Raw genomic sequence first — 7,876 nt, 5'->3', positions numbered from 1 at the left:
CTTCTATATATCATGGACGTATAGACTAAAGGGATGTCTACAACCACTCCATGGCCCATGCATCTGTTCCTGACCCTGCGGTAGCCTGGGTGCCAGACTGGGTGCCAAGCCAGAGACAATTATACCCCCACCAACCCTCTGTTATGCTTCGGTCCCAATTGAAAAAAAGGGGCCCTGCCGGGTAGTCCCCGGATTGTTTTTTGCACTTTCGGACGTGACCCGTAAGTGGCCCCGCGGGACACCCTGCGGCTACCGGGCTATTTTTTGGCCCGGCGGGGACCCGAGAAGAATTTAATTCTGACTTAACCCTACCTAGACCGGGGGGGGGGGGCTAAAAGTGCCCGCGCCAACTTTGATTTCACCTAGCGTCTGGACAGCTAGCCGTAGAACGGCCAAACTTGGTGACTTTTCCTAAAATATTGTTGGTAACAATTTTCTATCATTGGAATAAGATAATGATTTTTTGTGTTGCCATGGCAACGGGTTTCTGACAGGCATTTTTTACTAAATTTAGTACTTTTTGTTTCAACAATAGAATTTTATGGGTTTTATGTCAAGTTACTCATGTTTTCTAATATTAATAACATCCCATATGATTTTATGTAAATTTTATCATTAAATATGCATAATTTATGCTATTTTGATGACGTCATTGGCCAAAATCCAAGATGGCGGATCATATCATTAGAACAGGTATATACAGGTTATTTTCATTAAAATTTCATCAATAATTCCATTTCTTTTTCCAAAAAAGGTTTAAATGAAGGTCTTTAGTATGTTCACAATGTATTTTAGGCTTTATCATGAAAAAAAAACTATTTTTGAAAATTCAAGATTGATGATCCAAGATGGCGGATATCTTAAATATGCATGACGTCATTTTATGACGTCACCGGTGTTGCTATGGGCAACATAAGACTTAGTACACCATAATGTTCTGTCATAAGCACTTTTGGTACAGTTATGTTGAATACCATTTAGTTTGCAGAGAAAAAACCTATTTAGACGTTTTTGGCCAATAAAATCACATTAATGACGTCATAATGACGTCATATTACGTCATAACGACATAAAAATTGTAGATATGATAAATTTTTACTAGTACACCATTCTCTGAAAATTTGGTGGTCATACGACATACCGTTCGCGAGTTCTTAGGGGGGGTCAAAAGAGCCCCCCCCCCGGTCCCCCCATGTCAAAAAAAGCCCGGTCTAGGTAGGGTTAAATTCTACCCGGGCCCCGCTGACAAAAAGACGCCGTTACCGAGCCGTGAGAACACCGAGAGGTACCCCTCCGGTTGCCGGCAGTCCACCGGGACACATTTGTTACGTTACAGACCAGAGAAACAGAAAAAAGGTGTGTACTTCGTAAACCCGGGTAAAATGTATAACGTCACAGATCAAAGGATTACAACAAAAGCGTGAATTCTGCATTACGTATAGGTCAGTACAAGACATCGTCAGAGAATCTGCCGGGTACCTGCCGGGGTCCTACCAATGAGGGTGAAAAAATTTACAACAAAATGCTACTGAAGGAAACTTTTAATTGTGACCACGACAGCCGGTGCCCTCCCGACTGGGGCTACGTCCCCGACGGGCACCGGCGCAATTGGGACCGAAGCTTAATCTAGAATCCGGGGCCGCTTGGTTCCGAGTCGAGCACGCTGCCGTTGTGCCACAAATAACATTTGACACCTAACACACTGTCACACTGAAGTGAGACTTAGAAATAGTGAACTACAAAAAGAAAGGCAGATCGACATGTTTAGGGAGATGAAAATGACACTTAACATTTACTTTTCGTTTTGCACACTTTACAGCAGAGATAAAATGTTTTGCAAACGCCTGACTCAAATGCATGTGTTTGTCATTACACCTGTCCTTTTCACTGATAAGAGAAAGCTCGGGGTGCTTGTTGACAAATAAACCTGCGTTTTACATCACAGTAATAATCATCCAACATGGGAAACCCAGTGACACCTGACCAGTACCACACGCACAGTTTCGTCCAGTGGTTCCATCTGTTGCTCACCGGCTCACCTGGATTCCAGCCCTGTATAAACACAAGGGAAACGTTTAACATCCAAATAATGACAAGAATTCGGAGATCTCATGCAGACCTCCATAAAACCATGACGATGTTAACAAGTCAGACGCTTTTGGGAGGAGTTGAAAATCTCTCATACCTAGGCTCCATTTACCTAAACAAATTCTGATGCACCGTGTTACCCGTCTCCTTTCGCAACCATCTTTGCCTTCGCCAAGAAGGTTATGTTTTCGTTGGCGTTTGTACGTGTGTGTGTGTGTGTGTGTGTGTGTGTGTGTGTGTGTGTGTGTGTGTGTGTGTCTGTGTGTGTCTGTGTGTGTGTCTGTGTGTGTGTGTGTCAACACGATAACTCAAGAAGGCTAAGATGGATTGTCTTTATATTGAATAGGTGAGTAGGTCTTGATGAGACCTGGAACTGATTAGATTTTGGACCCCCTGGCGGCTTGTTATGGCACAGCAGCTGAACTTCCGGTTTTGATATCTCGTGATCTGGACATGGTAGGGTCACCACATTTGGATGGTAGGTAGCTCTTTGGCTGGGGAAGAAGTGACATGGTTTGGACCCCCTAGCGGCTTGTTCTGGAACTGCAGAAGTATTCGTGGAGGATAACTCAAGAACCGATTGACGGATCATCATGATTTTTGGTACGTGGGTACCTTCAAGAATGCTTGACATATTAAAAGGATAGTTATGCAAATCAACAGCTAATTAGCATAATTGATGAGGAAATGCTATAAATCTGCTACCTTCCATGATACGATTATTCAAACGTGTGGCATGTGTAATTGTGAAGATGTTTATGCAAATGAATGCCTAATTTGCATAATAAATGCGAATCGTCAACATTCGTCAAGGCCTAAGGGTAACATCATTTGGCGAAGATATGAGATCGTGGAACTCTAGTTCTTTATTGTCCAAGGGAATATTACCAGCTGTCAACGAGGTTACGTAATATGAAAAAACAGCTTGTGATACATTGTGATCAATGACTTTATGAATTATGACTCCTAAGGGCCATGCAGAAACACACAAGTTAAATGCATCTAATGCAGTAAATAAGTCAATATTCTAAGTCAATATTCTAGTGGCTGATCTCCATACTACAGTTGAAACCACACTATTCCAATGTAAAATGACCCTCATGGACCAAATGTACCCAAAATTCTGACAGAAAATTGTTACTGGAAGGGCCCCTAAAATAAAGGACTCATGTTGGGGCTTGTTTCTGCACTTTTAAATACCCAAAGTGTAAAATACTGATTGAAATGTGCTAATATGTGAAGCAGTATGTGTCAAATATCATTAAGATTGCATTGCCTTATTCACAATATTTTCTGTTTTGCTACTTGTACTTTTCCAATGGAGACCCATCGTCCCAGGTCCAGCATCTCACCCAAAGAAGAAAGGCCCCACAGTCCCTCAGCGCGATGTAATAAACCTTGTTTTCGCCTTCCTCGTAGACCAGTCTACTTAAGGCCATGTCCAATTCTTTTGTTAATAGGCATGGCTAGCCTCGCTCCCTCTCTCTTGCAGGCTTCTGAGGCGTAATCATAGCTCATTTCTCGGAAGTCGAGCCGAAAGCAGGCCCCAGAGACGACTTTGTATCCGAATCGGCAGTCGTTGCTCTTCGCAGCTGTAAAAGTGAAGGAATAAGAAAGTTTCAAGGTAAGGCCACACCGACTTAATTTTATGGACATCCGCGCGCGCATTGATTTTTGCCTGTTCTCAAAAAAAGCAAGAATTCGGAGACGTCATACCTCCTTGAAACATAGGAGTTTTCGCAAATGTTTTTATTTGTCTCATTGACTGTATCCTCTCCTTTGTCATCAATTAATTATGCAAATGACATTAACATGATATATGCATAGTGATGTCAACCCTACGTGACCGTAAGTAATTTATGCATGACGCAAAATTCACGATCATTTACGATCACCAATAAGGAAGTAGAGAATTTTTACATTAATTATGCAAATTAGGTCACCATTTGAAATTGGTATCTCTAAATCTTCTACCAGCTAGATGATTCTAGATTACATAGATTACATGTGTAAAAGTACTATTATGTAAAACACTGTATTATAGAATTTCTTCCTTAATCATACAAATTAAAGTCTTAATTTGTATAATTTGCATCTAATTATGTACATCTATCTTTCAGCTACCTACATACAAAAAATAATGAAAATACATTGTTCCTATCTGGACTTTAAAAGATTTCGCCAGAAAGACCCTGCAGTTCCAGAACAAGCTGCTAGAGGGACAAAACCAACACCACTTATTCCTGATAGGAAAAGCTCCGTTATCAAAAAGTCAAGACCATACCATAATGAGGACAAAAAAAATGGAAGTTCTGCTGCAGTACCAAGGTCAGCCACCAGGAGGCCCATATTTGACCTTGACCTTTGTCTTCCTAAGACCTACAAACAGACCAGATAGCATCACAATCCATGAAGACGTTCTGAAGTTGACTACAAAGTCGCGAAAAGACACAGACACACACACACACAGACAGACACAGACTGACCAAAAACAATACCTCAATTTTTCATGAAGGTAACTAGATGCTAGGAAGCCCAAAATTACACCACGCCGGCTGCAGTACCATAAGAAGCCGCTAGGGGGCCCAAAATGTAACAATTTCCAGGTCTCATCACCACTAACCAAATATCAAGTTAATCCATTAAGCCTTCTCAAGAAAAATCATGTTATCGTGTGTACAGACACACAGACACACACACAGACACACACAGACACACATACACACACACGCACACACACACGAACGCCTCTGAAAACATAACCTTCTTGGCGAAGGTTAATATCACCCATATTCGAAGCATTTGATTATTAAGACAGAGACAGTGACAAAAAAAATTTAAATTTAAAAAAATATGTTACAGTAATATAATATTCTCTGCTACGTTAATTGTTGCTACACAACAAAACTCACCTTGCTGACAGTTCTGAGTATAAACTTTTTTAGTGTGTACTCAGAACTTATATTTGAAGTATAAACATTAATATAATATGACATACTCTACTAAGACAAATGACCTACTATACAACAAACCTGAGTCGATCTTACCTCGGTAAAAGTGCTGTCCAGTCCAAGTTATAATGACTACAAATGTGCGGAAAAACACACACACACATACATACATACAGACCAAAAATAATAGTTCCATTTTCCCTGGAGATAAAAAAGAAGATTTTGAATATAACAATATATGTGATCTGATGTGCAATCTGTGAATGGTTACTGCACAACAAAACTCACCTTGCTGACAGTTCTGTCCAGTCCATCCAGGTGAGCAGGTACATTTGTATCCGCCATCGTTGTTCACACATGTTCCGCACTCACATGGTTTCGAGATGCACTCATCAATGTCTGTGTGAAGATCGAAAAGAAATCATGTTGGACAGTCAACCAAGAAAATAAAAGCTCATGATCGAGTGCATAAAAAAAGACGGACTTCAAAACAAACCACATAGTGGTGAAGTCATAACTAAACAAAACTCACCTTGCCGACAGTGCTCTCTAGTCCATCCAGGTGGGCAGATGCATTTATATCCACCAGCTTTATTCACACAGCGTCCATGTTTGCATGGGTTTCCTGAACACTCATTTATGTCTGTCGGATAAATATAGAATACAACACGGTGTATTCCGTATCGCCCGAGGTATCGGCCCGACCGCGATCCGACTCGCGGGAGGGCCGGGACCGAGGGTGATGCGGAATACACCGTGTTGTATTTTATTTATGTCATACCCACCCAAGAAAACGCGCCGGCCTTTCAATGCAAGATGAGCCCAAAGTTGGTTTGAAAATATTCAAAAGAAAATAACTCAAGAACCGGTTGACGGATCGTCCTGATTTTTGGTATGTAGGTAGCTTATTACGTGATGCTTGATATAAGTATGTGACAATTATGCAACTTTGCATGTAAATCAGGGGGAATATTCTATAATTTGTCAGTCATAAAGAATAATCATTTGAAGGTATGAGATCGGGGAACTCTAGATACAGTATATATTTTTCATATCTGTATGTATTATCCGATGATACGTAGGTCGCAGTGAAGGTGATTGCATGAAATAACACTGGGGAATTGTTTTCTGTTATGGAACATTTTCTAGGATACAGGAGATTTCTTTTACACAACGAAGATTTCTCACCTAAGTGCTGACATTTCGCGGTGTCTATCAGACACTTTCCTCAGAGCTTCTGACTGGAGTTCTGCTTCTCGCCGCTGTATGTAGCCCATGTGGGTGGCGCTTTTGCGGCGAGAACACAAGTCCAGTCAGAACTCCAGTCAGAAGCTCCGAGGGGAAGGTGTCTGATAGACATCGAAACGTCAGTACTGAGGCCATGTTGATTTGATTATATGGATTACATCCACGCGCACATGAATTTTTGGCCGTAAGTCGTTCAAAACAGTTGCAAAATGAGAAAATATATACTGTTCCCAAAAAAAATATTGGAAAACGATACCAATGTCGTAGAATGAAAAAAACAAACGAATAAGACAAAAATGTTAGCCTGGGTGCCATCTGATTTTGGATGGCACCCAGGCTAAAAAAATGTAAAGAAATGGATTTCACCCAGGCTAAAAAATGTAAAGAAATGGATTTGTTCAACATTAATGACACGTAGATTTCATAAGGAAAGCAACTTTTTGTTTCTGCCAAACTTTTTTCTTATACGCGCATCAGTTTTGGGGTTCCCAGAGGATGTCATCCATAAAATCAAATCAACATGGCCTTATAATTAGGTGAGAAATCTTGGTTGTGTAAAAGAAAACTCCTGTATCCTATACTTTACTAACCTGATGAAACTATTTTCAGGAACTCTACTCCGTAGTTGGCTCAGTCTGATTAAGGAAATGAGGAAGAATAGCTGAGTAGCTAAGGACTTTTGGGGTGTTTCAAAAATACTACTTATGGTTGAACTGTTTACTCTTTACCACAGGGGTAGGAGTTACCTTTCTGAACCAGGTTTGGACTGTAATTTCCAACTAAAAAACTTTTCAACTTCAGTCTTTGTCAAAGAATACCCGATATTCATTGACAAAGACTGAAGTTGAACAGTTGAAAAGTCCACGATTTTTTGTTGGAAATTACAGTTCAAACCTGTTTCAGACTAAGAAGTGGCTCCTGCACAGATGAACCTTCAAGCTGGGAATTACCTGTCTCATTACGTTTGTGAAGATTACTCATCCAGGGTATATATACGTAGCAACAGTAATATAGTATTTCAGACTTTTCCAACTGGAGAAAAAGTTTTTTGCTTATATTAAAACTTTTATCCGGTTGAAAAAGTCTGAAATACTATCTTACTGTTACTACCTTTCTCGTTGTAAAGTGGGAAAACGAATTACTTCAAAATTAAAGTTTTCAACCTAAACGCCTGTACTGCTACCGTATCTCTACTTGCACTAAAACATAATAATCACAGACAAGTCGTCGTACATTTTCAGCCTTTTATTTTGCTGTACTGGGAGCAGGAGGAGGGTCCACCAGGACGAGGGTGTGCTGCCCGCCCACGCTGATGGTCTGCAGTGGGCCGGGCAGTCCTACCATGGGGACAGGGGCCGCAACTTCTTGGACTTCTTCTCCAAGACACAATTGGTTAGAGACCCCTGATCCCCAGGCGTATCCACGGCCTGCAGAAAATAAAGAAACAAACACATCAGACAGGGTAGACTGGGACTGTTTCATCTCTTGTTTGTGTAGTACAATGTGACATGTTACAAGGTACAATTTGTGTAGTACAATGTGACATGTTACAAGGTACAATTTGTGTAGTACAATGTGACATGTTACAA

This window comes from Branchiostoma belcheri, unplaced genomic scaffold (genome assembly GCF_001625305.1).
Source record: "Branchiostoma belcheri isolate BF01 breed outbred unplaced genomic scaffold, Haploidv18h27 scaffold150, whole genome shotgun sequence".
NCBI classification, from domain to species: domain Eukaryota; kingdom Metazoa; phylum Chordata; class Leptocardii; order Amphioxiformes; family Branchiostomatidae; genus Branchiostoma; species Branchiostoma belcheri.
Note: the sequence above shows the minus strand (reverse complement) of the source record.